Source organism: Typopeltis vanoorti, chromosome 1, assembly GCF_054136105.1.
Source record: "Typopeltis vanoorti isolate ZY-2024b chromosome 1, IOZ_Tvanoo_1.0, whole genome shotgun sequence".
Classification (NCBI taxonomy): Eukaryota; Metazoa; Arthropoda; class Arachnida; order Uropygi; family Thelyphonidae; genus Typopeltis; species Typopeltis vanoorti.
The window spans coordinates 61,296,114-61,314,723 of NC_143549.1; the positions used below are offsets into that span (position 1 = coordinate 61,296,114).

The 18,610-nt window shown below is 34.7% G+C and overlaps 1 long non-coding RNA gene across 1 annotated transcript in view; it reads right to left on the bottom strand.

Moving 5' to 3' along the window:
• Positions 1 to 11,499: 11,499 nt before the first annotated feature.
• LOC150110026 (uncharacterized) overlaps positions 11,500 to 18,610 on the bottom strand; it is a 48,170-nt gene continuing 41,059 nt past the window's right edge. The window contains exon 2 of the long non-coding RNA XR_016548586.1: positions 11,500 to 11,605. This is a non-coding gene — a long non-coding RNA (uncharacterized LOC150110026). The remainder of the gene's footprint in view (positions 11,606 to 18,610) is intronic.

An 18,610-nucleotide genomic window follows, 5' to 3' on the forward strand; every position in this document is an offset into this window, starting at 1 on the left:
TTCCAGGGTAACAAATGGCAATGCTGTAGCCAATGAAGTTTTAACTGAGGCTCGGCTATTACCGTTACCCAGTCATGACTAGAGCTTTTAGCTCCATAACACTCAATCCACACGGATTTTTTTCATTCAGATGACGGGTTAAAGAGTCAAGGACTCAGTCCATCGTCCAGTTCTTTTAAGAACTTAAAGAACTCTTGGATAGTGAAGTACTAGGTTATACAAGCTCGTTGTCGGAATTGATAGCTTACTTTATCATTTCTGTATGTGTATTTATTTCGAATGTAATTATAACAAAAATTAAATGTGCCACTGTAAAAGAAAAATAAAGTTCAGCCCACTCAATACGTCAAAAATCGAAAATAACCATCCCTAGGCGCATATTGTCCAAGTGCGAGTAGAATGCAAGATAAAGTTCTCTTAAATTTTCCGTTACTTTAGTAAACATCAGCTCTCTCAATTTCAGATCCACGTGATTCTTCCTTTCTGTACGTGATCCACGATAGAGAAATATATCTACGGATTTCATATAACAGTACTCGTTTTGCACATTCTACAAAATGACGGAAACTTGCACGAAATATTACCTTTGAAAATGAAAATTTTCTTTGAGTTCTGAAAGAGCGTTTAATTTTAAGCGTAGACAGATACACATGAATAATCACTAGCTCATAATCAATGGCATCTCATATGTCATACGTTTACCGAGCATAATTGGCACGAAGTGGTGTGTAGAACGGTGTTCTTACTACAAAAAGTCGAGTGCTTTCTATATATTTTGATCTTTTAATGAACGTATGACAATGTAATCTGTACCCATCTAAGAGATATTTTGCCAATCAACCTTCATAAAACTTGATGAGTAAAAAGATGTCGCTTAGCAACTCAAATAAACACAATGTAACAGCGGTGTGGTTTTGTATGTTATATTATTCACTATGGTTGCACAGAGAAGTGATTTTGGTGATTGTGGCATTCTCGATTGTACAGTATTCTTAACTTCCTTTTGGCCTCATCCATCAAATGTTTCTGGACACCTTCTCATGCTGCCTTTTTTCCCCTATACTCTTGCAGATTTCTCAGTAAATCCTTAATATCATTATTTGGAAACATCCTGCCAGCATTACTTTTCGAAAAATATTGACATTTGCCTCGAATCCATTTTTATTCAAAAATACATTAAAATATTGCTTTGTGTTTGTGCTTCATCCACAGCATTTTTATACTTAGTGATAAACCACATTCGAGCAATTCTCTTGAGATAATGTAGGTAGTTGCATTAAGCTTGGGAAAATGTAGGATACTTATATTTATTCTTGCCATTTTATACATAATATGATGCATTGGACTATTGAGTTTGCTACACAGTAAATTAGTTACATGCAAATTAGTGAAGTTTATAAGATTTTTTCATTTTTATCTTCTGTTACAAGTTAGATATTTTTATAAGGGTTACTTGTTATTTTTTTCATAATCGCTCTATATAAATAGATAATTTTTGTCTGTTTCAGATGTGATATTATTCTTTCATGTTTAGCAAGATCAGTATGCACTTGATCTTGCTAAACAAGATCATTTAGCAAGATCAAGCTAAATGATCTTGTTTAGATCATTTAGCTTGATCTAAGTGATCAAACTAAATTGATCATTTAGATCATATTCGACGTGCGTATGCCAGGAGGCAATTAATTAGTATTATTCCACTGTCAGCAACACAATATTGTTAATTAATGTTGCACTCACCAAAGAGAAATAAATTATATTTTGCGCTTTATGCGCCACATTTACATTTCAATTTGTCAAAAAAGACTACATAAAAAATAGCAAGCATTATGTACTCAATGACAGGGCAGTCTTTGGTGATCGATTGGTGTTTGTAGTCTTTTTTGAAAAATTTAAATGTTAGAATGGCGCTTAAAGAGCAAAATGTCACTTATTTCTCTTTGGTATAGCTGAATGAAGAATGATTTGATTCGAAAGATCTGCTTTAAATAATCTCAGGAACGAAATTTTGAACTCTCAGAAGTCATAAGGAAACTTTTTTTCTTCAAAATAAACAAACAAACAAAAGCGAACCGTGACCGCAAGTGACAGCACATTTGCTTTGGTGACCCTCTAAACAATCTTAAACAGCCAACTTACATTGTCAGTCTTCTGAAGTAGAAGGCTGTTCTGTGGACGAAAATCTTATATTGGAAGGTGAATAAACAAGAGAGGAGGCTCCAATATTCAACAGAATGTTTTTGCAGGAAAGATTATCAATACATGTTTCAATGGGATGATACGTTCTCTACCAATTAGAAAATATCACTGCGATATTCCTTTTGGGTTAAATAATAGAAACATTATCCTTATCATAATGACAATGATTTTCATCATTGAGCAATTGTACATTTTAAAATATTAAAGTTAAATACGCATAGTTCTTAACAATATTTTACTATACATAATCCTATAATACGAGGGTGGTCGGAAACGTTCTCAGCCTAACAATGAAAAAACGAATTTATAATTTCAAAATTATTTTTATTTTTCAAAATAATCTCCCTTAAGTCTAATGTGTTTATTCCAGCGATGCTCCAGCGCCATTATCCCGTCCCTGTAGTGGTTCTCAGTAAGATAAATCTGCAAAATATCTTTCTACAGCTGCAATCACCTCTTGATTCGAAGAAAAACGCTGACCAGCAAGGAAGAGTTTTAGTTTTGGGAAGAGATAGAGGTCAGAAGGAGCCAAATCTGGGGAATAGGATGGATGTTCCAACAATTCATGGGATCCCTTAATTTTCCCATTGCCAAAACACCTGTGTGGACAGGTGTATTGTCCTGATGAAAGATGTTTTTTTTTCTTCTGCATACCGGGTCTTTTCTCAAGAATATTTTCCTCTAGTCTGGTTAAAAGATCAGAATAATATTCCTCGTTCATTGTTTTACCCTTTCCCTTTTCAAGATAATTAATAAACAAAATGTCTTTAGCCTCCCAAAACACCGATGCCATGACCTTTCCTGCTGATGGAATCAAGTTTTCTTCTTTGGCGCTGAACAACCGGCTTCTGTCCACTGTTTTGACTGCTGTTTGGATTCTGGTGTGTAATGGTGAATCCAATACTCTCATCCATAGTAATAAATTGATGCACAAAATCAGTTTTATTCTTGTCAAAACGCTCCAAGCACTGTTCAGAGATTTTCATACGAGTTCATTTTGATCTGCTGTGAGCAAGCGCGGCACCCATCTCCCGCAAAACGTTTTAATTTGCAATTCTTCATGCAAAATATATATCATACACGTTCTTTTGAAATGCCTATAGTCTCAGCAAATTCACGAACTTTGACTCGCCCCTCATCCAATAACAATATCGTGCACTTGATCAATAATTTCTGGTGTTGTTACACTTTTTGGACGTCCTTCACGTGGATCACCTTCAAGGCTGGTATGGGCAGGTTTGAACTCAGCATCCCATTTCTTAATTGCCGAAAAATGAAGGAGAAGTGTTCCCATAAACTTTTATGAACTTCGAATGAATTTCTTTTGGCGGTAAACCTTCTTCTTTTACAAAGAATTTTTACCGCACGATACTCAATTTTATCTATTTCAAGGAATGCAGAAAACACTTTTGCTTCAGACAGCTGTATAAAACAAACTACTTGATAGAATGACTTGCAATTTCACATGGATGCTTATGACAAATGTACCAACTCAAAATAAAAAACTCTTGTCGATAGTGATGCCATCTATGGTAGAGGCCGAGAACCTTTCAGGCCACCCTCGAATATTCTTCATATTCAATTTTCTGAGTAGAAATGAAATATCAGTTTGGAGTGGAAATTATTTTCGCACTCAAGAAATGAGCGATTTTCTCGACGCCTTTTTGGTTTAACTGACTTTATTTTTGAATCCCTCAAATAACATAATAGTTATTATTATTATTTTTTTTAATTTAGAAATCGGTGCATGCCAACCGTCAGTGTGAGAATGTTGCCTCAGCTTCCATCTCAGGAGCAGTTCCGCAGTGTTTTCGTAATTAATAGATAGAGAGAGAGAGAGAAAGTTCAGTACTCTTTCATGCAGCCATCGCTATACATCGTTGGTTTTGCGGGGATTTATGGGATTTATTGGCACAGTTATATGTGCCAATAACTAATGATAACGTTGTCAAGTGCAAATAACTTATTTTATTTTATTTTATACTGTTGATGATTTTGTGGAAAGTGGGAAGCGAAAATAAAGGTGCTAATTGTATAATAGTCGGATAGACGAATTAGTCGAATCTTGAAACTGCAGCCTATTGTTTGGTGATTGTGATCAGTGACTTCGGATTATTTCAGCTTTTTTGTAGGCATTTTTATCATTCAGCATGTTCTTCAACTGAATGATGCCCTTTGCTACTTTGTGTGTGTGTGTGTGTGTGTGTGTGTGTGTGTGTGTGTGTGTGTGTGTGTGTGTGTGTGTGTGTGTGTGTGTGTGTGTGTGTGTGTGTGTGTGTGTGTGTGTGTGTGTGTGTGTGTGTGTGTGTGTGTGTGTGTGTGTGCGCGCGCGCGCGTTCGTCACCGAAAGCCATTGAAGTCTTTCTTAAAAAATCATGGATATCAGAGCAAGTAAAATAAGCTTATCTAAATTTAGCATTTTGTTTTCTGAACTTTTGTAAACATTACAGTTATTGTGTGTTATTGCTTTCATATAATGAATACAATGAATAAACTTGCGTTTATTATTTCTCCGAACCTTACAAAATTCGATTTCAAAATGTAAGCATCTGCAATTATAAAATATAGAAACCCAATTAAATATAGAAGCACTTTCATTAGTGTAATTAGGCTATTAATAATTAGGACACATTTTTATTCAAATGTAAAAATACGTAACTGAGGTAAGATCGTTTCAAAAAGAGAAACAAGAATATTTGATTCGTAGAAAACAGATCGAGAGCTTTATTTATAATGCAAAACGTAAAAGAGTTCTACTGAAACGCACCCTATTGGCTTGACTAGCTACTACTGGCACTGCATAAGAAGTGGTATTTTATTTTTTCCTACTGGTAATACCAAGATATCAGCATATATAATTGGCTGATAAGATTTTTTTTTCTAATTAAATTCTTATAACTGAAATGAGCAGATAAATATATCGAATACTATATGACATATGATGCAATAAAAATCATTAAACTATTAATTATTCCTATCGAAAAACTAATAATGTTTAAGTAAAGATAACTGTCTTTGAAGAACTCATTTAATTCTTCAATCGAGTGTAAAATTATAATTTGTTTGCATCAATAGGTCGATTGATGCCTTGAGAACATCGCCTATTAAAGATTTCAAGAAATTACTCAACTATTTCCTTAAATTTTCATCTTCAAAACTCAATATTGCTTCTCTCAGAAAGAATCCACCATATTCAGTCTTTCAACTTTGAATAATATTCCTCTCCAGGCGTTAATAAAAATAAAACTTCTCTTAAGCTTCACGCTCTTTCTCATCTGTACAATTTATTCTCTACTACAAATTTCAAATTTATCCTGGCATGACATACTACTCTCGTGTCTGAAGAAGTTTCCTAAAACTCCTTCTAAAAATTCTAGACGTCATACAATTGCGAACAAGTAGGCTGAATAATGATCCTTCCTTTACCAATTCCTTTTGCTCTCTGGAGCACAAGACGTTCACTATCTGTTCTTAGCTTCCTCTATAGATACTTCTACAACAGTGTTCATTTGAACTTTGATCTATAATTCCACCACTCTACTCTATACATGTTAATACCGGAGAAGCAATCACTCACCATCAATATTCACTTAAACTTCAAAGGCTGAAATAATCCTCCTGATTCATTCCTACTATTTATATTCTGTGGAACGAGCACCATCTAGAAATACTTGAAAAAGAAAGAAGAAAACCTGTAATTGAGATCGCCCTGTCGTTCTTGATTACAATATCAGTCGATTAAAGTAATAAAAAAATGTTTAAATTATTTCCTCATTCATATCCAAATAAATAAATAAATAAAATCGAAATTCTCTTGCATCACAATTCCACAGATCTTACTTGTATGAATACTCCATTTTTATCAATTGTTCATTGCGACAGAGGGCGTTACTGTTCTGTCATTAGGCAACTTTTATAAAAGGGGTCAACACCTAATTAGTTGAGTCCATCTATCTTTCTGTTTTTTCTCCACTATCTCGAATAACTGTTATTGCAATTTCGTATTAGCATGTCTACAGAAATCTGTCCAATTATCTTCTCCTTCGATTATTTCCCATTCAACCGAATCCCTTAGTTACATAATTTAACACGTTTCGAAATCACATAAAGTAATAACTGATCTTTCGCTTGGTGAGATGCAATGAAATGGTGTGCTTAGGATGCTTATTGAAAGTAATGACCGCATGAATGAAGTTCGGTTTTAATCAAAATCTTGTCTCAAGACTCATCGTGTACTTCCCACCCCTGATTTTCCCTTGATGTTTTTTTTCTTTCTTCACGATGACAGTTTTGTTTAAACGGCTTCATTTCATTTCGTATGGTGATTCAACGGCCGTAATCCCCTTTTACAGAGAGGTGCGGCACCACCTCAATCCCCCCTATTTTTATCCGGGCTCGGGACCTGCATATCTGACAATTCAGACCTATGCCTGGAGGGATTGTCTTAAGTATTCCTGGCTGTATCCGTGTGTGTGTGTGTGTGTGTGTGTTCACGGGCCTGTTTGTCTGCTTGTGGGATGAAAAACCCCAGATAAACTGGGGGAAAACCCTGCGGTCCACGCCCAAGACCGGCTAACTTGGATATGGCTGAGGAAGATCCTTAAGCTCCTCTTGTCGCTGACGGGAATCGAACCTAGGACACTCCTTCCCCAGACATAGGGTTGCGAAGCGCAAAGCCACTCGGCTAACCGTGCGGACGTTTAAACGGTAAAGAAATGAGACGTTGTGGAGATCCATTGAATCGCAAACCATTTCTGCACTATAAATTCGCAAGTAAACAACTCTAAAGGAAGCATCAAAGATCTGTATTATCAAGTTAATCCTGGATTCAGCAAGCCTGGGAACGTTTGGATAACACATGTACTATAAATGTTATTTCAGCAAATTCAATATCGGTTTATAATTTTCGATGTACTGTAAAACTAGAATAATATCTATATATGTATCTATAATAATAATAATAATAATAATAATAATAATAATAATAATAATAGGCGCATTATATTACCCAGTGATAACAACATCAAAAACAAAAGAACTGGAAAAAATTACTAAATATCGAGATCTGGCAATCGAAGTTGGCCTACTGTGGCTTAAACACACTAAAGTTATCCCAATAGTTATCAGTGCACTTGGTGCAATTTCAAAGAAGCTATCCAACTATTTACAGCAATTAAACATCAACGAAGTAACCCCATGTGATTTACAAAAAACAGCATTACTTGGAACAGTCCATATTTTACGACGCTATCTGACAGACTATTCTTAGAATTTTGGTAGAATCTGAATTGTTCTGTATCACCAGTCGTCAAATTGTTGTTTAAATATCTTGTTTTGACTGTGTATCAATTATGCGAATAAAAGAATAATAACAGACGTATAATAAATAGTAAGGATTATTTACTTACAGATTAGTTTGCGTAACCATAATTTTAGGAGGATACTGTTAATCTCATGCATAATAATCATAACCCAAAATCTTTTTTTTTCTGTGTTTGTTAATTAGAAACTTGTGAGATAAACTCGGTGTTTACATTTTTTTCCCTTTCTATTTTCTTTCTTTTTCTCAGATTAATCATTTCTATGCTTTCAGAGTATCTTGCAGCCCAGCAAGTGCCCAAAATATTAGGCATCACAGCAATAACTCCGTGTATCCCTCATATATATATATATATATATATATATATTAGGATAACCAAGTTATTTTATAAACTTGATTATTTTGACTCTTAATCCCAAGTATGCAAACAATTAAGTTTGCGCCTGAACGTAGTTCAAGTCTAAAGATGGTACAACATCAGGGCAACTCATTGTAAAGGTGGGTAAAGCTCTGATCACTATTCTTAGTATTTTCCATAATGTAAAGTACATCTCACTAAAAGATGTATACTGCAATGCATTATGGGTGTGGTCACTACCCAGACCGGATTCAACTTTTTTTTTTGAGGTCTCCTCAGTGAGTAGCTAGACCCTAAATACCAAGGGTTTTTTTTTTTTTTGAAAGTTACCAAGGTTCTTATAGTCCTTATAAGGACTGGCTTAAAGGGGCGAAGCAAGAATGCTTTTCATCTTCCCCGTTATCTGTAGAGGACAGTGTAGGGATAAGGTGTTATTGAGCTATTAAAGCTCTGATCATGGCAGGAGGGTAGCAGCAATAACCGAGCCTCAGTTAGAATTTCATTGGCTACATCATTGCCATCCATTACCTTCCAAGGGTATTGAATTGAATTTCGTTACCAAACAGAGCCTTATCAACTTAACTTATAGAAGTTGCAACAAGGTGTTTTTATTTTTAATAAAGATCTCTGGAAAAGATTTAGATGTAATAAATTTTTTAACTTAGGAATATTTTATATTAGGATAACCAAGTTATTTTATAAACTTGGTTATTTTAACTCCTAAAACTTTTAATAAAAATTTTATTTTTATTAAAAAATTTTATTTTTATTTTTTATTTTTAATAAAAATCCAGAGATTTTTATTAAAAATAAAAACACCTTGTTGCAACTACTATAGGTAAAGTTGATAAGGCTCGGTATTACTATAACCTTGGTATTTAGAGTTTAGCTACTCACTGAAGAGACCTCAAAAAAGGTTGAAACCGGTCTGGGTAGTGACCCCAGCCATAATGCATTGCAGTATACATCTTCTAGTGAGATGTGCTTTACATTATGGAAAATACTAAGAATAGTGATCAGATCTTTACCCACCTTTACAATGAGTTGCACTTGAACTTTGTGTCAGGCACAAACTTAATTGTTTGCATACTTAAGATTAGGAGTTAAAATAACCATGTTTATAAAATAACTTGGTTATCCTAATATACAATATCCCCAAGTTAAAAAATTTATTACATATATATATATAATTTAAAATTAATTATTTCCAACACTATTTTGGCTTTTGTAGGGATGAGTTAATACCTAAATAAATTACACTATATTATCACTACAGTCATATTTTATGGCTAAATATATAAAAAAAATTTCTTCGAATGCTCATGAGAACATCGTATGCAGTTGCATTGATTTGTAGTATTTAAAACACAAGGAGCTGTGCCCAGGAGCTTGTGTGTATTCCTTTTCTACACTTCGCTATAAAATCTGAATAGATCCATATTCATATGGCAATATTTATATTTATATTATCCCCTTTATAGCATATTATCTATGCCATATTGAAGCCGTCTGATTCTATAATTGATCAATTTATCCTCTCTAATATTATCTATCTGTATACAACAAATTACAGTGACTTTATTTTATTTTATTTTTTCGAATCTGTTGATTTTTAAGCTAATTTAATCTTACGTATGTCTATGACAAAACCAACGTTTGCTTACCTAATTTATTATTAAAATAAGAAACAAATCTCTCCAGAGTTAGGTCCATTCATTTAAAATCCAGTACACGAATTTTGATGACTGCTTGAGTAACGTATTTATATTTATCGATTCATTTCTTCTTCTTCACCAATAGTATAGAGACCATTCGAGCATTATAAATGGTAACAGTATTTATTAATTTAAATATAATTATCATGTTTATTTAAATATATAGTTCTTTATCTTTTTTTATATTTCTTTTCAGAAGATCTATATTTCTGCTTCAGTTAATAGAAAGCAGTATAGCGACAAAGGGATGGTATATTTATCGTAAGCTCTAACTATATTTTAATGAAATAAATATATTTTTTAAATAAATAAATAAATATAAATATATTGCTGAAGTTGAAATCAAATTCTTATGTAACTATATTCTAAATAAATATAAATTGCAATGAATATATTTCAGTAAACGTGAGCTAGCATTATTGTAGACACGTGAAAACATCCAATATAATAGTAGAAAACCAACAAAATCCCTGTATTAGTTTGGCAGAAGCCCAAACAAAGTGATTTGGACATGAAATATCTTTCCAGTCATGACAATCACATCAGAATCCGTGTAGGCAATTTATCTTGATTTAGAGCTCTGATCTCGAAAAAATAACCTAGAAGAAGGGTAAATGGTTTCATGGGATTTATCATGCCTCACCTTGAGAGAGCTTGAATAAGCCGTACTTGACTTGTTTTACGCCCATATAAATACCTGTAGAATGCAAGTACATTCTTGTGTTAGAATCGACACAAATTAAGAAACATTGGTCAGAGTAAAGTATCCATCAATGGCCTCCTTAACGTCAGACTGAAAATGTATTGTCGCGAGCTCAGGATATGTTTTGTAAGCATTTCTTCTGGAAAAAAAGAAAAAAAAAAAAACCACTCAAGAATGAAAAAATGCAGAAGATACACGAAGGACTAATTCGAACGAATACTATTATTCTATTAGGCAACAACTGCATTATCACAGAAATAAATAAATAAAATATTTGCAATATGTCGGAATTTTCGGGTATTTTTTAATTTGAGTCATCTAAAATTGGTAGATTTCTTATCCAAATGTGATCTCTTGTTTTATTAATAATTAATCATGGCAAAGTTGCCATGATTAATTGTGAGTTTTCACTTTATTTATTTATAGCAATTTTTAAAAATTAAATTAAATTAAAAACTTTGCGGGCATCTTCGTAGAAAAATCTACAAGGGAAAGTTATGACTTATTCAGTTTCTTGTTCCAATTTTTATTTTTTTTTTTTGTCCCATAAGCATCAAGCGCCAATGTCAGTTGCCGATCATGTTCACTGATCAACCATCTCATTCAGTAGCAGTAACCTATCATCGCACGAACGGCATCAAGTATTAGCTCTCTTCGCTGAAAGATAATTTAACAGCATTCCAAAAGGTCTAATCTTTGCCAGGATTGCAACTACTGTCTTTCAAATGAAGCTGTACGAATACAGGAAAACTTACTCTTAATGATGTTTGTTGTACCACTAAAGCTCCAACTCACGTGCCCTCTGTTTGAACGATTTCTTTTGATTTTTATCAGGAAGTGGGATTCGATTTGTAATTTAAGTTGTGAATGTTCAAATATTCCGTTTGTTTGAATGGCCTCTTATAAAGTAACATTACCTTCTTCTTCACATAAAGAGAGCGTCTGGGTTATTTTGTGTGGACGTTAATGGCCTTTAATGTCATTTTTGTTGCTAAAGGTCATAGACTAAACATACTAACAACTGTCAGTAAATATATCGGTGAGTTTTCAGAAGCTATTAATGTTGTACTGAGACATGGAAAAAACACAGATTTCTGTTTCCTTAGATTAAAGGAAAGAAAACAAATACACTTAAAAATAAAAGCTTTAGGCAAACTTTGATTTGTTAATACAGAAAAAGTCTTCAAAATAATAACCTGATTTTCAATTTACATCGATGAATTTATCATTCTTTCAATTATATTTGCTCAAACTGTTAGTGACTCATTTTCTAAGAAGGACAATAGATGTATTCCTACGCCAAATAGTACCTGAAAAAAAGTAAATTATATACATTCGAAAAACAAATACCGCAAGAAGTTTAAAAATTAACTTTAAAAAAATCATTAATTGGACATTTGTCATGGGATTTAAAGCATTAAGAACGCTCTTGGTTTAAGTGATTCATGACTTTTTTCTTCGTGCTTGATTGAGGAAAAAAAAATCGCTTGCATTTTCTGCATTTCAAGATTATGAACTCGATCTTCGAGTAGGAACTTGTCATATCTGCGTCATATTAGAAATGATTACATAATTATATAATCAAATATACACAGAATCATGGCATATTTTTTCATTATTTGTTTGGATGTTATCCATGTTATTAGAGATTTCAATCTTAACCCTAAAAAAGTGATTAAGTTCTGTCCCCAATTTACACATACCGGCCACCGAATTAGAAACTTTTATTTAATGCAGTACCGGACCGCTTTTGGCCTTAATTACAACACACATACAATTTGGCATAGATTCCACATGGTCTTGGATTTCATCTAAGTCTACAACATATCAGGCGCTCACCAAACAACCCTTTAACTGACACCGATTTGGCGGAAGAGGACTTTGCTCCAGGATTTATTTTTCTAACATGTCCCATACATTTTTCAATTGGATTCGGATCCGGGCTATCGAATATCCAGGAAAATGGTAGAAGTCGCTGTCATGTTCGCTGAATGACTGCTGAACAATTTTTGAGCGATGGATAGCGGTATTGTCGTCCATGAAACAACCGTCACCTGCTGAATAAAAAGTCAACATTCCAAGATCGAATTGATTGGCAAGAATGTTCAAGTATTCCTTGGAGGACACCCGATCATCCAGCAATATCAGGAGAACTGTTCCGTACCAATGAAATATGCCCAGCATCGTGATCCTGCATCCAGAACCACCTTCAGTTGGGTTTACAATGCAAGCGTGAACCCCATAAAGCAATGAACCCAACTTGCATTGTAAGCAAGTTGGGTTCATGGTTATATGGGCTCCTTCCAAACTCTCTACCTACCATCGCTACCGAAAAAGGCACACCGTGACTCGTCGGACCATATGACTTTTTTCCAGTGTCAGTCACGGTGTTCCTAACACTACGGTAGACGAACTTGCCGCTTCTTCGCAGAAATTAGTGGTTTCCGTATTGAGAAGCGACTACCACTACCTATCTTTTTCAATTCCCTCCGAGGTGAGAAGTGGATAAGGGACAGCTTTCATTGAATGCTTCAATCAGTTGCTGCACACAGGAAGTTCTGTTTGTCCGTACAAGTCTTTTCAGACGACAGTGATCTTGTTCCTGACAGACTGCCTTAGGACCACAGTTACGCCTCTTAGAAAAGCAATGTGGGTTATTTTTCCACTAATTAAACACCCAGGATATCTTGTCTTTTGAAAAACCAGTTAGCTTCTGCTGCTTTCAAAATTGTGGCTACGGCCAGACGGGAACCCACAATAAGCCCTTTGTCGAACTCCGAAAGAGCCTTTGTTTTCTCATTGTGATCAACACTGCTGACGATTGCTAACCAGCAGGATTCTTAAATATTTGTCTAGAACACGTGATCAAGTATTTTTCATATACGTTGCAAAAATGATGTTTATGTACATCTGCATAAAGGTTTTTAATTCAGTTGCTAGTGGTTGGAGAAGAATCTTGTTCAATTTGGGCTAAACAAAAACGAAGTTGCATTTCTTTTTCATTTATTTTCTAAAGATAGTATTCCAAGAAATTCCGGCGTATCACCTTTTTGATAAGTTATTTCAATTCACACTGCAATTAATTTACGTGAAATTACGCCAAATTATGAGGGCTCATAATCCATGTCAACATCAGAGTCATCTGCGTCAATACTACTGAAGAATAAGTCTGCTTTAATAAGTCGATCCCGGGTGATGACTGACAGGAAGTTAAATCAGCATGCAACAAATATGAACTTGCTTATTTAGTTAAAGAAACTGACAGACAACTGTCAGAGCGATACACATTTTGTTTACCACCGGACTCTCTAACAGCTATTTTTGAAGGTACAAAAAAAGTAGTAAACGGTGAATTATAGTAAGTTAATAAACATTTTTTTTTCTATTTCTTTCAGTACAGGTAACTTCTTGAAATTGTAAAATAAAGCTAAATTTAGTTTCTTACTTTCTCTAGACATCTTGTTTTGGTTTAAAGCAAGCAAAACAATTTTTCCCAAGAATATTCATGACAAAGTAAAGAAAGATGGCTGTTATCACTATATAAAATGGAAAGTAATAACGCTAAAAACTGAAACAGGGAAGTTCTGCAATGCACGAGAATCTACTATCTACCAATAATTGTTCACACTCCTCATCAATTTACAATTGATACCAGCAGGTGAATCCTGCTATCCGGTATGTCCACGTTTGGCTCTCTGATCACCTCCTGCGTTCTTTGAGGAAGGCTTTCCACCAATGCGTGGCAGACATCAGGTGGAATTTGTCTCCATCCCTCCATCAAAGCAGCACTGAGTTCAGCAATAGATCGAGGATGTACTGCTATGGACCTCAATCGCCGCTTCAGTTTGTCCCATAGGCGTTCGATAGTATTGAGGTCAGAAATCTGCGAAGGCTACAGCAGTGGTTTCACAACCATCTCTTCATACCATTCCATAACAGCTGCAGCTTTGTGGCATGGGGCATTGTTGTCTTGATAATAACAAGGGTCCGTTTCATAAAAACTCCGCAGTGAGTGTAGGTAGCACCTGGTTATCCAAAATAGCAAGGTACTTAGCTGCCTTCATGGAACCACAGGGAATGGCCACCAGTGGTCTCACTCCAAACCAATTGAATGCACTCACACTCCTCCACCACCAAACTTTAATGGGGATACAGCACACTGTGGTAACAAGCGTTCACCAGGCTGCCTCCACACTCACACCAACCGTGCTCATTGAACTCAGGTGAACCTTGCTTCACCGCTCCAGAGTACCATTTTCCATTGTTCAGTTGTCTGGTTCACACTTTCTTTTCACCAGGTCAGACGAATCGCCTTCTTCGTTGTTATGATGTTCGGCTTGTGTACTGCTGCTCTTCTGTGGAAATCCAGTAAATGGAGTTCTTTTCGTACAGTATTAGGACTCACCATGGTGTTACTGGCACTCTGAAACTCATCACGATGGTCTATACCCATTATAGCCCTTTTAACACCCTCCTGTCCTGTCAGTCATTTTCGGTCGCCGCCCTGGGTGTTTCCCTGCACTGTCGATTAGCCAGAACGTCTCCATTTGTTGAACACAATGCAAACCGTTGTTTCTGGATGCTCCAGTTGAGCGGCAATGGCACGTATGGACATGCCACCAATGTGACAGCCCACGATGACACCCCTCTCTCGAAGTCACTGAGTTAATGTCGTGTTGCCATAACACCTGTATTCAACTGCTACGATGGAATACTGCTTCCTGCTATCTGTATGCCAGTTTTTTATGTTATTAACAAACCTGGAATTTTCATAACTTCTAATAAGAGGGGTATTCGGATAATTATTGATAGCTAGTATATGACACATACCTAAAGAAAGCATGAATAGGATTCGAAAGGTTCATTACTGTTCGGTCAGTTTCCTAGAAATCTTAAAGGCTGTGCGGACATTGTAGTGTGCAAATATATCAGGACGGATTCATATTCTCATAGTGCTGGTTAGGGATGAAAAGAACTGCAGTTAATTATAAACATGATTAAGATCACTACCTCGAATAAAAAAAAACATAGACATATAAACAAGTTTTGGTGAAAATTGGAAATACAGGGTGTCCCAGTAGTCGTCATACGTAGGGAAATGGAAAATTGTAGCTAAATGTATCTTTATTTACAAAATATTCATTAAAAAATGTTTACAAAATATTTTGTACGTGTTGGCCACCTCTTTCTACACACACACACACACACACACACACACACACACACACACACACACACACACACACACACATAGTCTTCTCTCCCACTCATGGCAAACACGTTCCAAGATATTTGTTGTTATGCAAGTAATTGCATTTCGTTCCTTTAAATGATCCGTGTTTATAATCTTTTCCTTGTACACCACAGCTTTCAATTGGCCTCACAAGTAAAAGTCGAGTGGGAAAAGATCAGGGAATCTCGCAGACCATTCCACAGGACAGCGGCGACCAATCTATGAACGTGGAAACTGTCGATCCAACCATCGCCGTACACTGATACCATAATGAGGTGGTGCCCCGTCGTGTTGAAAACAAGATGAAAACTCTCCATCTTCGTTGAAGAGAGAGAATTACGTTATCCTGTAGCATGTTTATATGAAGGGTCGGAGTAAGATTTATGTCAAAGAAAATAGGTCCAACAATTCTGTTGCCCCATATCCCGCACCATACCATCACTTTTTCAGCACCTTGCATTTTTGACGTATTCATCTAGTTTAGGTTGCTATCAATCTAGTAACGTAGGTTTTGGCGATTGACTTCTCCGTTGACATAAAAATTGGCTTCATCAGTAAAGAGAATCTCGGCTATGAAGTTTACATCTTCACCCAGTTTCTTTTGTGAATAGAGTCCATTCACAAAATTCAAGTCTCTTATCTGGGTCGTCTTCACTAAGATAGTGTAACATTTGCACTCTGTGTGGATGCCATTTTTCATTTTTCATAATGCACTGGATACTCAATCTGCTGATAGCGGTTTCTGTAGATAATCGTCATATGCTTTTTTTGCGGACTCCCTGCAAACGCTGCCAAAATACCTCAACAGTTGTGCCTTCGTTAGTGGATGTCCGTGGACGTCTGCTTCTCTGTTGATCCGCAACACTTCCAGTTTTCTTGAACTTCTCAATAAGTTTGGCAACAGCACCGTGTGTGATGTGTTTCCATGTTTCCTGTTCAACTCCATTGAACAGAAAAACAAGAACAAGAACCAGTCATGAGGATTATATCAGTACGCTCTTCTTTTGACAGCGGCATTCTTTTAGGATATCCGAAAGTATAAAAAATATAAAAAATATATAAATATTAAAAAATATTAAAAATATAATATGAGTTTGTTAATTTTTCCTATGTATGGTGACATTTGAATATAGTTTCCTATGCCTCCGCGGTACAGATCATGTTTTGTTAATTAACTTTTTGTTCGTATATATTACGTTCTATGAAACTGAGGTTTTCATGCATATTCAACACCTACGATCATCATTAGTAAAAAATATGGAAGATATTAAAATTAAAGATATAGTAAATATTAAAGATGAGCTGGTTCTTTGAAGTGATTGGTAGACGTGAAATAATCCGCTGTTATATTTGTTTAATTGTATACTATAGTTGATGGCGCTTTCTTTCATGTGCATGTTTTGAATATTATATTAACAAATTATTTCGCTTACGTTTTTTAAGAAATAGCTTTCTTTTGATCGTGAATATAGCATCGAATAAAAGTATGGTTTTAATATACTGTCATAGTTTACTTGAGAGATTTTTAATCTGGTAGAGATGAATGTGTAAATATTGGATTCGTATTTTAATTACTCTAAAATAGTTTTGGATTTATAATAGTATTGGTGGTTTTGGATTTTTTAAATATTAAATTGAAAGTAAATTATTTAGACTTTCAAAATAAAAATACATCTTTAAAAATTCCACATCAACAATTTACAATTAATCTATGAAATGTGAATCAATATCAATACTATGGACGTTAATTTGGCCACGTAACCCTCAAATACGTGGCAATAGCATGACATGATATCTGCATGTATTGTGTAATTAGTAATATTAATTGTATGGACATTAATTTGGTCACTGCAGTATCTACACTTATATGGGGAAATAACGTGACATAATAAATACCTAAAATTAATATTAATATATTTGAAAATAATGTGACATAATAAATATAGATAATTAATTCCAGTGTCTGAAAACTAGCGCGTATTCTGTGTTGATTAGTTTTTCCTTTGATTGAACATGTAATAAATATTTTACATAAAGGAAAACGTGTTTGAAATTCTTGTAATTTTCAACACTTGTGAAGAATAAAACCTTTATTCCTGGAATGAACAATGTCCTCTAGCGGTGGCCACTATCATCACAATAACTTGCATTTAATGCTTTTCAATTACGTATGCTGTGTTTACATTCAGAAAAATACATAATAGCATATTCATTCAAGAAAATAAATAACACTGAAAAGGAAACGCATTAAAACCTTGTATTGAAAGTAATTTTCTCCAACAGTTATCGCAAATGCAATTCAAAATGCAGATATTGATCGCCATTTCGTGTACCGAAGTACACGAAATGTTAAACACAAAAGACTAATACATATGGTATCACAAATATCTTTTACAAGAACTCATTAATTACCCGTTTTAGACATTGTGGTACACCAACCATGAGATAATCTTAGTTCTTAAGAGCTAAAAACTCTTTCTTATCTCCTTTTCTTCCCCTTCTTTTTCATCTTTAATCTATCTAAACATCATGGAACTACTTAAAGGGAATTATCTTGGCATTCAGGATGCGTTTAGGTTTCTTATCGATGCTCTTCTCTATTCATTTCGAAGAGCTTTATCTTCCTGACAATAATTTAAGAACAGCAAAGAAGTAATTAACTCGGCCTACAGACATAATCTAATCTCGATTCAAGTTGTGTGTCGAATGTCATTAATCAATTCTTTTGTTCACGACTTTTTTTAACTCGATCATTGTGAGGTGTTTGACACGATATTCTCCATCTCCAGCATGAGTATGTATATCAGTAGTTGAGGTTTGATCGGTAATGTGTTACTATTCACTGATTCTGAATTTAAAAACTTAGGTGTAATTATTTTCATATTTAAATATGAATTTTTAAATTTAAATTTAAAAATTATCTAGTTGACTCAATAGATAGAGTCTTCACTTTCCAACTCATTGGTTGTGAGAATTCCACTATAGTTTGCATCCTTTGAGAATGTCTTTTAAGTAAACAGACGATTTTCATCCACAAGACCATTATCATGATTATTGTTGGTCTAAAGTAACTTGAAAAAGT